This window comes from Chiloscyllium punctatum, chromosome 9 (genome assembly GCF_047496795.1).
Source record: "Chiloscyllium punctatum isolate Juve2018m chromosome 9, sChiPun1.3, whole genome shotgun sequence".
Lineage (NCBI taxonomy): Eukaryota > Metazoa > Chordata > Chondrichthyes > Orectolobiformes > Hemiscylliidae > Chiloscyllium > Chiloscyllium punctatum.
The window spans coordinates 107,112,873-107,129,542 of NC_092747.1; positions in this window are offsets into that span (position 1 = coordinate 107,112,873).

Here is a 16,670-nt window from a genome sequence, read left to right on the forward strand (position 1 = left end):
TTACTTTAATATCAATGCATTGCTGCCTGTAATTTGTCTTTCAAAAACAGAAAGTGCATAACATGGTTACTCTCATTAAACTCCAAAGATAAAAGAACAATCAAAAGCAAAATGGAATGCCTCAAATTCTTGAAATTCAACCATTATCATTTATGTTAGAGGGATTACTGCTGACGGTTTCCTTGTATACTGGCTTACTCCATTTTAATATTGGTATAAGATGGTTCTGAAAGATAGAAAAGGTCTGGGGTTGATATGATGAAAGGGTTGATGCTGATATTGTTGACTTATAGGAGGCAATAGCAGCTGAATTGAGCACAAAGATGAATTTTAGTCAGGGAGGATCACACCATATTGATAGCCTAGCTGACTTTTCTATTTCCTTCACTAGTTAGTGGTTCATTACCAACATGAGAAAGGAATGCCTTGCAAAAAGGTACAACATAGATAGAGGCTATTCAGCCCATCATTCTGCTGTCAGCTTTGGTAAAGTTATCCAACTAGAGTCTTTCCATATAGCTCAATTTTGTTTCTTTTCTTTTAAGTGTTTATCGCTTTTGAAAATTACTAATAAACCAAATTAAATTCTCCTAATTTCCCCTCAGGTTCTTTTGGCAAGTAGCTGAAACCTGCAGCCTGTGATATTCACCTTCCTGCCAGCACTGGTATGACGCTTAGATGTCCCAAAAACCAGCAGGCAGTATTCAACAACATATCCCTTTGGCTATTCACAATGAGCAAAGTACTGACTGTAGCCAACTAGTCTGTGCTGGCAAAACAACAAAGTGTAATTCTGCAACTGGACAACATTTGCTGCATAATCATGAGTGCGCAAGTAATTATGCTGACTACCAACTTAAGATCACAGTGTGGCACACTTATATGCACTCCAAGATTCATATATTTCAACACAGAGCCCTATTCTTTGGAGACTATTTGAACATATATACGCACGATGCCTATCTCAATTCTACAAAATCAATGTAAGTCATTATCTGGGTCATTCTCAGGCCAACGTTATGACCAATCAGAATTAACCTGTCTGTTTTCAAATTTAAATGAAGTCTGGGAGTTAACTGTCAGTCATCATTAACTACTTCATTTTCCATGGCCAGATCTCTAGCAATCAGAGATCACTTGCCAACCAATAAGCACACTCCTCTCATATAGTAAAAATGTTATTTTCCCTTTAGTTTGATATTGTTTGAAAAAATTGTCCTGAAGAATGCAAGACAGAAAACATGAAAAAAATGTGGCATTTTAAGCAATATTCAAGCTACCCATTATCTTTCATTTCTCATTAACCCAAAGATATTTGCCAGTCTGTTTATTCATAGCTTTAACATATCTTCACGTACATCTTAAATTGGGAGAGCAAAGCAAGCCTGTGTAAACTTGCAAAACTGTTACCCCAATTTTCAGAGTGAAAAGAGAAGAACTTATTTTCCTTTTCAAACCTGACCATAACATGATCTGATTTTGAAAATTTCTATTATCCACGTTTGTCTTCTTTGCTTTAAGGGGAAAATTCACAATCTTTCTCATGTTATCACATAACTGAGATCCTATTCCACTTGAAACAAAGTAAATTCAGCCAACAAGGAGTTAAATCATCACATACTTTAGAATTTGGTTTGGGTCCAAATGAACTGTCTAAGTACAATTTGTCTTCTCAAAAATATATTAAAATGGAGCAATTCATTGCCTTAAACATTCCTGGAAGAAAATGGAATTGACTATAAGGTAGAACACAGAATACAGTCAGGATTCTGAGCTGAACAAGCCATGTAGGAGCCATTTAGGTTGATAGGTTTGCATGATAATTTGTATGGACAATTTCAAAACAAAAAAGAATGAAGTAAGATAAGAGTTGAGGGACCAAGTCTTTTCACTAAGTATCAATAACAAGTTTTTTGGATGATTTTTCACTGCAAGACCTAAAGACATCTCTCTTCATATCTTACCAAATTTGCTTCACTAATTACTTTCCCTGATCATGTAATGTTCCTCTTGTCCAATTCTACCTCCAGTTTACTACGTGCCATTCCTGGAAGAACTCACCACTCATGATGTATCCGCTGAAAGACCAGCATCCCTGGCAGCTCTCCCATATTTAAAATACTGATGTACACTCAGACAAACTCAAGCTTTTTGAAGCTGCCTTGTTTGGCAATGGACACTCAGTCAGAAGATGCAGCGGAACAGCCAGCAGTCTTGCAAGGAGGTCAATTCTCTCTTCTACCTGGGTAAGTGCCTCCTCTGTGTAACCTCACACTCACTCTATCTCTGCTACAGCACCCATGTCCCACCAAGGCTCATGCTCTGCCTCTCTCACTATTGCCTGCAACATCATCCCTCATGCACTCTCATTACTCCCAAACCCCTCCATTCCATTAACAATGCATTACCTCTGTGCTGCCCATATACTGACCTAGGACACCTCACCATCTTTCCACCACCTGTGCCAGCAGTAACAGCTATGCCACCCATTTTCATCTCACTCAATCCCTCCCTTTCTCTCCTTCCAGTAGCAGACAGAGCACTACTGCACTCATGTGAAGAAGGCATATGGCGTACTGGCTTTTATTGGTAGAGGAATTGAGTTCCGGAGTCCTGAGGTCATGTTGCAGTTGTATAAGACTCTGGTGCGGCCGCATCTGAAGTATTGTGTGCAGTTTTGGTCGCCATACTATAGGAAGGATGTGGAGGCACTGGAACGGGTGCAGAGGAGGTTTACCAGGATGTTACCTGATATGGTAGGAGGATCGTATGAGGAAAGGCTGAGGCACTTGGGGCTGTTTTCATTGGAGAAAAGAAGGTTTAGGGGTGACTTGATAGAGGTGTACAAGATGATTAGGGGTTTTGATAGGGTTGACCATGAGAACCTTTTTCCACGTATGGAGTCAGCTATTACAAGGGGGCATAGCTTTAAATTAAGGGGTGGTAGGTATAGGACAGATGTTAGGGGTAGATTCTTTACTCAGCGAGTCATGAGTTCATGGAATGCCCTGCCAGTAGCAGTGGTGGACTCTCCCTCTTTATGGGCATTTAAACGGGCATTGGATAGGCATATGGAGGATAGTGGGCTAGTGTAGGTTAGGTGGGCTTGGATCGGCACAACATCGAGGGCCAAAGGGCCTGTACTGCGCTGTATTATTCTATGTTCTATGTTCTAGTGCCTCAGCTGTTGGTGTTCAGGAACAAAGGTATGGCAACAGGTGAATGGGGAAACCAGATGTGCTCTCCTGGTGTCCCTTCCTCACACGGAGACAGGCAAGTGCCAGGAGACACTCAGAATGGAGGAGGAAGCTCAAGCCTCAGATGTCTCCTCTCAGGACACTCTAGATATGACTAGACCATCCACCTCCACCCTGCCTGCCCCCTCTAACATATGAAACACTGAGCTGAGGAAGGTATATTTGCACCCCTCATCATGTCAGACCTAACCAAATGGAAATGTCCCCAATGCTGACTAACTAAACCTCCAGAGCCAACTAAATCCACTGCCAAGCAAGTTCCTTCCAGCTGCAGAACCAAGGGCAACACTAAGATATAGTGAGAAGGAAAGGAACAAAAATAACCTTTTGAGGGAACTTTGGTGGCACAGGTGACAGTGCACTATATGTTTGTAAGAATTTGATTAGTTTTGCAGTAAATCCATTTGTTTGAGTTGCAGTGCAGTCTCAAATGTAACAGTGTCAACAATGTTTGATGTCGTGTCCATGCAGGATGTATCATAGATTGATGTCAATGTAAACAGCTTGCTGCATGTAGCATGTGGATGCAAAATGAACAAGGCATATATTGACCAGTGGATTTTGCAGACCCCTCTTGGTCAAACATCCCTATTCTTTCCCTGGCCTCTGTGTCCAAAGGTAATCATGCATATGTAGAGGGCAGGAAGATATACTGCGCATAGGGAGTCAATGCATGAACATGGTCAGGGTTTAGGGGCCCCATATTTCTATGTCCTTACAGTGCATGGATCTGTGTGTAATGTTGTTGGCTTCTATTCAATCAGATGATAGAAGTTTACTTTAAGTAGTCCTTGTTAACCATTATCGTAATAAGGTAGATAGTTTTTTTTTGGTAACATTGCCAACACAACTTCTGTAATCAAGCCCTTGGATGGCACTCAAACCCAGATATTCTGGCTCAGACTTATGAACACTACACAGTGTGCCACAAGACCTCCTCATTTACAGATACTCAGATTCTATGGTTCTGATTCAATTATAGATATTGGGGCCTAACTCATGCTCTGACTGTCACTTATGAGAAAGAGTGCTTCTGGACGTTCTTATCACCTTCACATTTATGTTGTGATGAAGAAGTTGGCTTTCACCATTTGGACAAACATGGACAGGCAAAGGCAGTGGGAGCAGAGCAGGGAAGTGACTGATGCCTTCTCAACCTTACCCCCTCTCCCCCAATCCCAGTTTGGAGAATTTTATACTGGATATCCCAGTATCAAGAAATATATTGAGTATCAAAATTGAGTAACAACTTGAAGAGGGACACATTACTCTATTAAACTTCCAAAACCGAAAATCCCCTGATGAAAGTTCAAGGTGCTATCTTGTGTTAAGTCTAAGTCTGGATAAAACTAAAACAGCTCACAGAGAAAATGTTGATCTGTGAATTGCTAGTGAAATAGAACCAAAGTAACAGACTGAAAAATGTGCACAATAGAAATGGCACAGTAAGTAGAATGTGTCATTATATTACAAAGTGCATTGCTTGAAACAGCAACAGAAGAATTATGTCAAAAGACATTTGATGTACAATACCATTTCCTTGTCAGAATGAGAACTCAATAGCATTTTAAACAGAGTTTAAGGGGTTATAGAGTCCATTGTAAACTCAATAAACTGAGTAAAATATACCTACTCCAGTGAATCATATGATTGGATAAGTCACAGCTACTGTCAGAGTGTCAGAATTGACACCACTCCAAACCCTTAACTTCCATTGAGCAACAAAAGAAAGAATTGTCTAACTGTAAGAAATGCAATAGGAATGGGCTTTGTTTAATATAATATGGTGGTTAATGCATACCAAAGCAACACTTTATCCATTGTCCCAATTATTAAAAATTCTCTCAGTGATCTCAAGCCATTTGAAAAAATAGCTGACATCTCTCAAGATAATGCTTTGTCGCATGCTTGCCTTCATTGCTCAGACCTTTGAGTATAGGAGTTGGGATATCATGTTGAGGTTTCACAGGATATAAGGCCTCTTCTGGTGTCCTGCATGCAGTGCTGGTCACCCTGCTACAGGAAGGATATTATTAAATGGGAGGGGTTTGGAAAAGAGTTACCAGGATATTGCCAGGAGTGGAAGGTTAGAGTTATAAAAATAGACTGGATAGGCTGGAACTTGTTTCACCGAAGCGTAGGAGATTGAGGAGTGACCTTAACAAGATTTATAAAATCATAAGGTGCATAGATAAGGTGAATAGCAAGGGTCTTTACCCTAGAGTAGAGGAGTTCAAACTAGGGAGAATCTTTAAGGTGAAAGGACATGGGGAGCAACCTTTTTACACAGAGATTGGTTCATGTGGAATGAACAGTCAGAGGTAGTGGTGGCTGCAGGTACAGTGACAACTTTTAGAAGACATTTTGACAAGTAGATAAATAGGAAAGGTTTGGAGGGATATGGGCCAAACACAGGTAAATGGGATCAGTTTAGTTTGGGAAATTTGACCGAAGGGTCTGTTTCCACACAGTACATCTCTTTGTCTCTAGTTGCTTGTGCTAAGTAAAACAATGGTGATAGAGCTGCCAAACAGTGCTCATAAATCCAAGCACTGGAGGGTTTCATTCTTGTCTTTAGATATAATGTCATGGCATAACTTCTGTTGTTCTATTTAAAATGTTAGATACAATAAAGGCTGTATGCACATTACTAATTTAAACAATTAAATAATATCTGGTTTTATCTTAAAGGGATTATGTTTGCACTAATGGAGTAGAATTTAGAATTAAATAAGAATTATTTTTCAGTACAAAAGATTAGAGCTGTAAGTAATTGTTTGTACTGTAAGTGCCGAAACACTGAACATAATTGTTATCACACCCCTTTGCTGGTTTAGCAGAGGTGTTAATCTGTGTATTTCACAAATTTACTTGTGCATTAATATCAGCATTAATAACGCAAACAGTAAGTTCTGGTATCAAAATTATGAATGATTTATTGATTTTTATAATTAATCCTACGTCAGGTTTTGATAGTACAAATACTAACACAATCCAATTGTATTAATTCCATCATGTTTGTTTCAAAGCCCTCTTTCCCCTCTGAGGATTGCAATCTAACACCAATGTATATCTAACCTAATTACAAGCACGTTTCATTCATTCATTCATTAACATAATAGTTAGATCCAGAAATTTAACAAAATTTCTTTATTGTAAATAATATTAAGTCCTTCTCCAATTTTCTGCTCAGGTTTTTAATTCTAACAAATTGGTTGTTCTCCATTCTCAAGTAGAGGTGGGAAATTGTTATTCTTTTATTGAACATTACTGGCATGTGCTATTTAAAAGAGACTTGGTGAGTCAATTCAGTGAAGCTTTTCAGTGGTATATATTGCTACTCCTCTGTAAGAGATGGTGAGAGGGAATGTTTAAGTTAGTGGAAGGAATGCCAACCAAGTGAACTGTTCAGACCTTGATGATATCAAGCCTCCCATCTGTTGCTGAAACTGTAACCACCCAGTCAAGTGGGGGTTGTTTCCTCAGTCTCTGGGGAGACAGGAAATGTGTTTCATAGAATCATAGAATCCCTATCATTTGGAAGCAGGCTATTTGACCTATCAAATCCATGCAGACCCTCCAAAGAAGATTCCACTCAAACGCATTCCCCCCACCCCCCCTGTCCCTATAAACCTGCATTTCCTTTGGCTAATCCACCTGGCTGTACACCCCTGTGAGCAACTTAGCATGGCCAATCCACCTAAACTGCACATCTTTAAACTGTGGGATGAAACCAGAGCACCCAGAGGAAGCCCACGCAGACACGGGGAGAATGTGTAAACTCTACACAAGAGATGCCCAAGGCTGGAATTGACCCGGGTCCCTGGCACTGTGAGGCTCTAGTGCTAACCACTGAGCCACAGTTTCCTGCCACAGAATTCCCAGCTTCTGAGCTGCTCTTGTAATCATGGCCATTTAGATGGCTGGTCCTATTCAGCATAATGTTAGCAGTGGGGATTCAAGGCATGGTAACATTGGTAAATGTCAAGAGATTGTTAGATTTGTTATGACACGGAGTAAACCCCTCTGCTAATTCAAATCCGACACACAGAGAAGATCACCTCGCACCGTAATCTGTTCAACTTCAAGAGGCAAAGAACCATCCCAGATTTCACTATTTAATGTAAAAATAAACAATTTTATTCTGTAAGTCTAACACAGAACGTTATAACTACAGCTGTTTATAACTCCTTTTTCTGAAACCTATCTTTTACCTCCCACTTTACAATACTGATAAATTCCCTCTTAAATTTATGAAAAATCACTTTCAAATCCAGCTGTCGTCTACGGATGTTGAACATTTTCTGGAGATTTCTTTAGGACAGCTTTTGTCTTCTGCTGCACAAATTTCTGATGGACAGGTACCATTCAGAGAGCTATTCTCCTGGTAGTCTTTACTTATGGGTGCTCGTTGCTGTTCTCCCTAATTGTTTGAAATGCCTGGTTTTATACTGCAAAGCATCGAATAATTTCATTGGTTTGATGTCATCCCAAGCAGTAAAGTTCAAATGTGATTGGATTTTGGTCTCTGGGGCATAATTTAAACTGATTGGCCAAATTTGAATTTGTTGTGTAGCATGGCAACACATCACCAGCTATTTGCATCAACCAAATGTTTTTAAATTGTTCAGCACACTCTGTGCTTTCAGTTTTCACCAGCTTCCTCTCTCTCTTAAAGATACAGTACACCTACATCTTCATAACAGATTATCTCTTCTTAGAGAGGATATTTGCCTGGCACCTATGTAGTACAATGTTACTTTTTTCATGTTCTTCAAATGTGAGCTATAACCCACATCCACAAAAAACAAAATTGCCTGTGTTTGGACCCTTTGTCAGTCTGGCCATTTTTTGTTTGAAAAAGATGTTTCAAGCGCTGTGATAATCACTGGCAACAGGTCACATTTTATTGCTCTTGAACTGAATGGCTCACTAAGCCACTGCAGAAGGTTGTTAAGCATTAACAAAGTTCTCATGGGTCTTGAGATCACATATAGGTCAGATAAGGACACTATCCAGAAGATCGTTTGGCACAATTGGTTATAGCTTCATGGTGATCATTACTGATAAATAGCTTTCAATTCTAGGTTCATATTAACTTGAATAGGAAATCCTTCAGCAGCCGTATTGGAATCTGAGCCAAAGTCCCTGGATTAGCTTGGACCTAGTTTAATAACACTACCTCTACTCCATCATCTCCTCAATTATTGTCTTCTTAAGGATAGCAATCCATTTGCAATGGTGTAATATACTCAGCAATAGTAGGTGAATAAACATGAGAAAGCTGATTTTTCAACAAATTTCTTGAAAAGTAGAAAGGAGAGAGATACAGAATTGAGAGTTGCTCAGGGCTCAAAAAGGACACCAATCCAGGGATGTTAGCCTCATCTAATTTCCAAATCTCACATCTTCACCTTCCCTCAACCCTCTTGCTATGCTTCCTGATTCCTCCTTGCCCAAAACTTCCTTCCTTCCTGTCAGCATATCCTCTTCTTCCTGGATCATGCTTTCCATTCCAGTGGTCCCTGTTACTGAGATCTGGCATGACTAGGTCTTATAATGTAGCCAGACAATTTGACATTTCTTCAGATACAAATACTAAAGTACAGCCCTTCATAATTAATCAATAATGGAGATGTCTGAAACATTGAGTGTTCCACAAGGACTCACTCTTCCAGTAGTCAATGAGGGCTCAATCTGAAAAGGTTGAACTATGTTTATTTATTCCACCGCACACCTGTCATTTTGTGCAACATATTTCCTTAAATGCATCCAAACGTACCTTTATTCATTTATCATCTGTACCTTGGCCTCAATTTGTTTCAACACTTAACAGAATTCACTGACATGTGAAGCATTGATGGTCTCTTTTGGGACAGTTTCTTCATGTTACAGAATACGACAGCATTGTATTCACCTTCAAAGATTATCAGTCAGAAACAGAGTGCAGAGTACAAAAGTGCTCAAGGTGAAGTCTTACACTCACAGACAAAATTATCATGTCAGCGTTCACAATATATGACTTATGACAAACATGTAGAAAGACAGAAGGCTTGAAAAGGTAAAGTTAACCAGCTGCAAGTACCATTATACTCACATGCACACACTCACCCTGTCTCTTCTGTATGTGAACACATATATGTTTATGGGATTAATTTGTATTTGCAGAATTACATTTTATTTTGCTCAAAAACTGCATAAATCCATGTAAGATTCTGTAAGTCCAACTTTAAAAATAGAACCAGTCTGAATCAAAATTGGGACACAGACAGACCTTAACCTAACACCTTTAATGCATTGTCTGAGCTGAGGTGGCACCTATTGTTAGAAAAGCTGAAGCTAGCTTGAGAATGTAATGTAAAAGGAATTCTGAGATTCACATATTAAAGAACCAAAACTAGCATATCCCACTCTAAAAGATGAAAAACTTACTCTAAATTTGTTTAATATATCATTACAACTCCATGACACTGTAGCCCTTTTGCTATAAATTCTGTGTCTTATGGTCCAATTCCACAAACACCTGATGAAGAGACAGCGCCTTGAAAGCTAGTGCTTCCAAATAAGCCTGTTGGACTATAACCTGGTGTTGTGTGATTTTTAACTAAACCTTTCTAATCCATGTACTTGTCCAACTGTGTTTCAAATGGTCACCTCTGATCACATGATGCAAATTGACTACATTTTCTGGAAAATTCCGAAGTCACATGACACCAGATTATAATCCAACAGGTTTATTTCAAATCACAAGCTTTCAGAGCATTGCCCCTTCATCAGGTGAAGTGAGAGAAAAGCACACAGGCACAGGATTTATAGGCAGAGAGCTCAATGGGCCGAGAGATCAAAAGATCATACAAATGATGTGAGTGAAGTGTCAAATAATATGTCTCTATAGGTGATCAAAAGTATTAGATTACTTACCGTGTGGAAACAGGCCCTTCGGCCCAACAAGTCCACATTGACCTGCCGAAGTGCAACCCAACCAGACCCATTCCCCTATGTTTACCTTGACACATAACACTACGGGCAATTTAGCATGACCAATCCATCTGACCTGCACATCTTTGGACTGTGGGAGGAAACCAGAGTAGCTACACAGATACAGGGAGAACATGCAAACTCCACACAGTCAGTCACCTGAGGCTGGAATTGAACCCGGGACTCTAGCGCTGTGAGGCAACAGTGCTAACCACTGTGCCACCGTGCCACCCATATGGTGTGAGTAAAGGATCGACAACTGAATAACAAGCAAAGAGATGACCTATAATCTGATTAAATGAGGCAGAGAGATAATTACAAAAAATTCAAAAGAAGGTGGTGCTGTAGATAAGCCAAATGATTGAAATAACATGCTAGGTGTAAGAGTCGCATACCGAGGGTCTAACCGAAGTGGTAAGTAATCCAAACATGCTCAAACTAATTAAGGTAGAGAGATCAAAGTAATTTATCAAGCTGATGGTGTCAACATTTGACAGTAAGGAAGATTTTATAGATACAGAACAGTGTGGTGGGGTCACATGTCACACAAATGAACCCAAGATTATGGTTCAGGCCATCTTCATGGGTATGGAACTCGGCTATCAGTTTCTGCTGGGCAATTCTGCGTTGTTGAATATCTCCAAGGCTTCCTTTGAGGACGCTTACCCGAAGATCAGAAGCTGAACAGCCCCACCACAGTCAAAGAGTCACATGACAAGCAGTAAAAACTAGCCAGCTCCATGTGAGACAGGTTGCACCAAAATACATTTGACTTGATTTGATTTATTATTGTCACATGTACCAAGATACAGTGATAAGTATTGTTTTGTGTGCTATCTAGACAAATTCATCCCTCCATTACGATAAGTATTTTGGACAGAATAGCATCCTACCCATCACTGCTGTAGCTGAATTGGAGAAATCATTACCCCATTAGTAAAATCACGCTTGCACTCACTCAAAAGGCAGTTTCAGTGCTGCTGATAACTCCCTAGCATCCAACAGTGGTGTGTACGCCTTACTTGAGGAGATAGAAGGAAGCATGGGCGCTAGAATAGGAGTAGTGGAGGTTGAAGGAGATGCCGCTAAATTGTGTGTGGAGGAATCCCTCTTTGCAGGTATAAACAAGGGCAGCAACAGCTCCCAGACCTCTCTGGAAAGTGTAAAAGGAAGTGAATCTATACTTCTGCTGGATGCGGAGGAGGTCTGGCTGTCTGAAACATTTCCATAAGCTGAAGGAGAACCAGGATGTTCTCAAGTCCACACACAGTGGCTGAGGGAACTGCCTTGCCAAGGTTTTATATATAAGGAGCCTGCACCCCTGCTGAATGAGCAGGAGGGCTGCCAATCAAACTCACCTTTTTGTTGGAGGGACAACCAAGAGGCTCAGAAAGGCTGATGCTGAGCAAGCTGTCTTTCGCCAGTGAAAGAGCTGCAAGACAGAGTTGTTGAAGGCAGGCTAACGCCTGTAAGCAAGGCCTTGGGGAAAACAAAAGACTGATAATATTTCCAAGTCTCTGCTTAAAGGGAAAAGAGGAGAAAAAAAATTAAATAAATCAATTTACCTCCCTCTTCTGTCTGTATGATCATTTCATCTATTAATCATTTTCACTCTCCTGTGGTCCTGCTACAGCTTGAGAGTTAAGCAGAATAGATGTATTTATTATCCACTGTACCTATTGTTCTCTTCTGGATTATTTTGCCCTTGACACTGAGATGCCAAAATTGTCTTTTCTCCTACATTCAATTTGCATGTCCCAATTTGAAAAACTACAGTAAGACACAATTTGGAAAAACTTATGTCATCGATTGCTAGATTTATATGCCTTTACATTTCTATAAGGTGTGACTCAGAAGGTTGCAAGGCTGGAGGAGATCATATAGTTACAGCAAGCAGCTAGGAAGCCAAATGATGTAATAGTCTTTCTTGCATGAGGGTTGATCTGTAATAATGACAAAGTGTTGTTGTAATTCGACACAGCTTTGATGGCAGCACACCTGAAGCACAGTATAGTTTTTATCTTCATAACTAAGGAATAAAAAGACCACCTGGCAGGAGGAGGAATATGATTTTTGGATGAGAGGGCTGCTTTATGGGATAAGAGCCAGTAGAATGGGCCTGATCGTATAGAGTCTTAATAAATAGAAGCCGATTCTATTTAAATATGTAAAATTCTGAGAATACATGGCAGAACTCAAGGAGATAGATTGATTATTTCGGACTGAGAGGGAGAGAAATGTCTTCATTTAGAGGGTTGCGAATCTGTGGAGTTCTTTAACTCTGTGAGCTGTGGATGTTCAGATCATAGTCAAGAAAAAGATTGATGGATTTTGGTGTATTATAAGAATCAAAAAATCTGGGGATAGAGTAGGAGAAAGGAGCTGATGAAACTGTTTAGCCATAATCTTATTGAAAGTCCACAAAGGCTTGTGGGGCCAAGTGGCAAATTACTGTTCTTATTTCTTATGTTCATATGTGCAAAGACAGTGAAGGTCAAGACCACAGGGATTTAAAAACAAGGATGAGAATTATAAATCTGAATCGTTGCTGCCACAGGAACCACTCGAGGTCAGGGTCATTGCTTGTCAGAAAACTATATAGATTGCATGGTGAATAGCCATGGTAGCCGGGGTGTGAAACCACAGAATTAACGGTGTAATTGGATACTGGAGTGTAGCTAATACTCCCCTAGCTATATGAAGATACGGAAATTTACAATTTTGTCGAAATCCAACTGACTTTAAGTGCTGGCAGCAAAAGCATATCTAATACATAATTGATTTTAGGGAGCACATTCATATCAATAAAATCTACCTGTCCCCAAATAGCAATCAGTAAGGTGATTGTCTGCCAGCATCGTTTCTGATATTGATTGTGATCCTTCCTATGCTTTGGGCCATTGTGGATTCATGAATAAAATGGAAAAATATTCTGGAGATACCATACCTTGGGGTGATCACATCATTCATTCACATGCAGTTTGTTCTTGTTGGTCTGAATGAACTGGATGGTTCTTGTGTAAAATGACTTCTGGAATCCTCAGAGCACTGTTGCCCTGGTAGATCTATTATCATTTGAGCATTGCATATGTGCTCAAAGACTGAATTGAAGCTTGTATTAGCTATTGTGAATATAATAGGATGATACAATCCAGAATTGAACTCTGAACTGCAGCTGGTATTTCAATTAAGTTGTTCAATCATAGCTAATAACTTGCAGGTTTATTTGTATTTCAGTAGGTGGGATAATGTTGAATTAAGAAAGAAACAAAGCAAGGTTCCTATAGGCAGTGGAAAAAATTGAAGTGCCCATATCAAGAAGCAAGAACAGCCAACTAATAATCAATTTCCAACTTCAGCAGGGACTGAAATTCAGAACAGTCCAAATCCAGTGCAATAGCATGATTTTATTGCAGATTTATAAAGAAACATAGTGCATAGATCATATTACAAATTTACCAATCTGCGTACAGCAAGTTTAAGAGGCAGATGCTGAATAATTTGGACAGGAATTTACTAAAGCGTGATGTCAGCTTGGGAGAAAAACAACAATGGCCCTCAGAAACAAAAAAATAAAATTATAAGGAAATATCATGCATAGTTCATATTACAAATCAATAACTTACCAGTCTACATACACTTAACCTAAGAGACAGGTCACCGAATAAGATGGCAGCAGCAGAATTAAGATTCCGATTCATGTGAAACTAAAAAAAAAATTCCCCTTGAGAAGTGTGTTGCTACATATAAATGTACCCCAATTATTAGCTATGATGCTTGATTAGATTACTTACAATGTGGAAACAGGCCCTTTGTCCCCACTAACCCTCCCAAGAGCAACCAACCCAGACCCATTCCCCTACATCTAATACTACCAGCAATTTAGCATGGCCAATTCACTGTGGGAGGAAACCCATGCAGACACAGGGTAGGATGTGCAAACTCCACACAGACAGTTGCCTGAAGTGGGAATTGAATCCAGGTCTCTGGTGCTTTGAGGCAGCAGTGCTAACCACTATGCCACTGTGCCACCCAATCTATGGTACAGTTGAGCAGATTGAATCTATATTCATTTGAATTTAGGAAAAAAGAATACACAGAATTCTGAGGGGTCGTTAGAGTAAATGCTGAGGTGATGTTACCCCCTTGTGTAAAAATTAAAAATGAGTAGACATCATTTAAAAATAAGGTATATTCCAAGAATGATGGAGATGAGGAGAATTTTATTTTTTTGTTTCTGAGGGCCATTGTTGTTTTTCTCCCAAGCTGGCATTGGAGGCCGGATAATTGAATGTAACTCAAGGCCAAATTAAACATATTTTTAATCGACAATAAGCGAGTTATGGAGACCAAGCGGGAAATTGAAATCTAGGCTACAATCAAATTATGGCAAAAGTGGGTATTAGGTTAGGATATCTGGTTGGCATGGATGATTTTCTGTACCATAAATCTCTATGACTCTATGACTCTACATATTCAACTGTTTATCATGATAAAATTGCACAAACCATCCTAGCTTGTCTTTCTGAAATTTGGATCCAGGACATTAAATTCCAAAGGATTTAAGAATTCCAAAAGTGGGTATTGCAGATGCCGGAGATTAGAGTCAAGATTAGAGTGGTGCTGGAAAAGCACAGCAGGTCAGGCAGCATCCGAGGAGCAGGACAATCGATGTTTCGGGCAAAAGTCCTTTATCAGGAAGCCTGAGACGTCGATTTTCCTGTTCTTTGGATGCTGCCTGACCTGCTGTGCTTTTTCAGCACCACTCTAATCTTGACTACAATCAAATTATGATCAGAGTGGTGCTGGAAAAGCACAGCAGGTCAGGCAGCATCCAAGGAGCAGGAGAATAGACGTTTCGGGCAAAAGCCCTTCATCAGGCTTGTGCCCGAAACGTCGATTTCCATGCTCCCCGGATGCTGCCTGACCTGCTGTGCTTTTCCAGCACTACTCTGATCTAAACTCTGGTTTCCAGCATCTGCAGTCGTCACTTTTGCCTACAATCAAATTATCCCTGTTCTTTGGGCTGAACAGCTACTCTTGCTCCTGTTTCTTTGGAATTTAATGTCCTGGATCCAAATTTCAGAAAGACAAGCTAGGATGGTTTGTGCAATTTTATCATGATAAACAGTTGAATATGTAGAGTCATAGAGTCATAGAGATTTATGGTACAGAAAATCGTCCATGCCGACCAGATATCCTAACCTAATCTAGTCCCACTTGCCAGCACTTGGCCTATATCTCTCTAAATCCTTCCTATTCATATACCCATCCATATGCCTTTACCTCTTCTTCTGGCAGCTCATTCCATACATGCACCACCCTTTGCATGAAAAAGTTGCCCTTTATGTCCCTTTTTAATTTTTCTCCTCTCACCCCAAATATATTCAGCTCAATAGTTTGAGAGGATGAATGCCTTGAGGAAATGCCAAAGAATCTGAGACTAAAGCAATATTGCTGGAGAAATTTAGCAGGTCTGGCAGCCTCTGTAGAGAGAAAAGAGAGTTAACATTTCGGATCCAGCGACCCTTCTTCAGGCCTGATATTAGCCTGGAAAAGGTGATGCATACGCTGAAGATGATTGGGGGGGGGGGCGAGTGGTGGTGGTATTGGGAGTGGGGGTAGAGGGAAAAGTAGATAGGTAGGTGAAGATGGAGCCCAGAGAGAGAGAAATCCAGTTGCCACAGACAAACGGATGGTTAATATAAGCTAGGGAAGAAGGAGAGCTGATAATGGGACTGTAAATAGGTGGAAATGTGTTGGCTGTGCTGAAAGCAACTTGTGTCTTGGCAGGGCCTGGGGGGTGGTTCTGGATAAAGGACATGGAAGAAAATGTTCATGTTCTCAAATTGTCGAACTCGATATTGAGCTCTGAATGCTGCAGGGTCCCTAAGCAGAAAATCAGGTGCCATTGGTCCAGTCTGGGCTGAGTTTAGATTAGAGTGGTGCTGGAAAAGCACAGCAGTTCAGGCTGCATCCGAGGAGCAGTAAGATCGACGTTTGAGGCAAAAGCCCTTCATCAGGAATACAGGTGGAGTGCCTGAAGGGTGGAAAGATAAACTCTGCCTGTATCCCTGATGAAGGGCTTTTGCCCGAAACGTTAATTTTACTGCTCCTCGGATGCTGCCTGAACTGCTGTGCTTTTCCATGACCACTCTAATCTAAACTCTGGCTTCCAGCATCTGCAGTCATTGTTTTTACCCAGTCTGTGCTGAGCATTGCTGAAGCACTGCAGCAGGCCCAAGACAGAGATGTTGGCCTGGGAACATGGTGGTGTGTTGAAGTAGCAGGCAACTGAAAGCTCAGGGTCATTTTTATGGACAGAGCATAGGTGTTCTGCAAAGCATCACCCAGTCTGCATTTCTCCTCCCCAGTGTAAAGGAGATCACATTATGAGATGGAAATAAATATAGGCTAGATTAAGTGAAGTGCAGA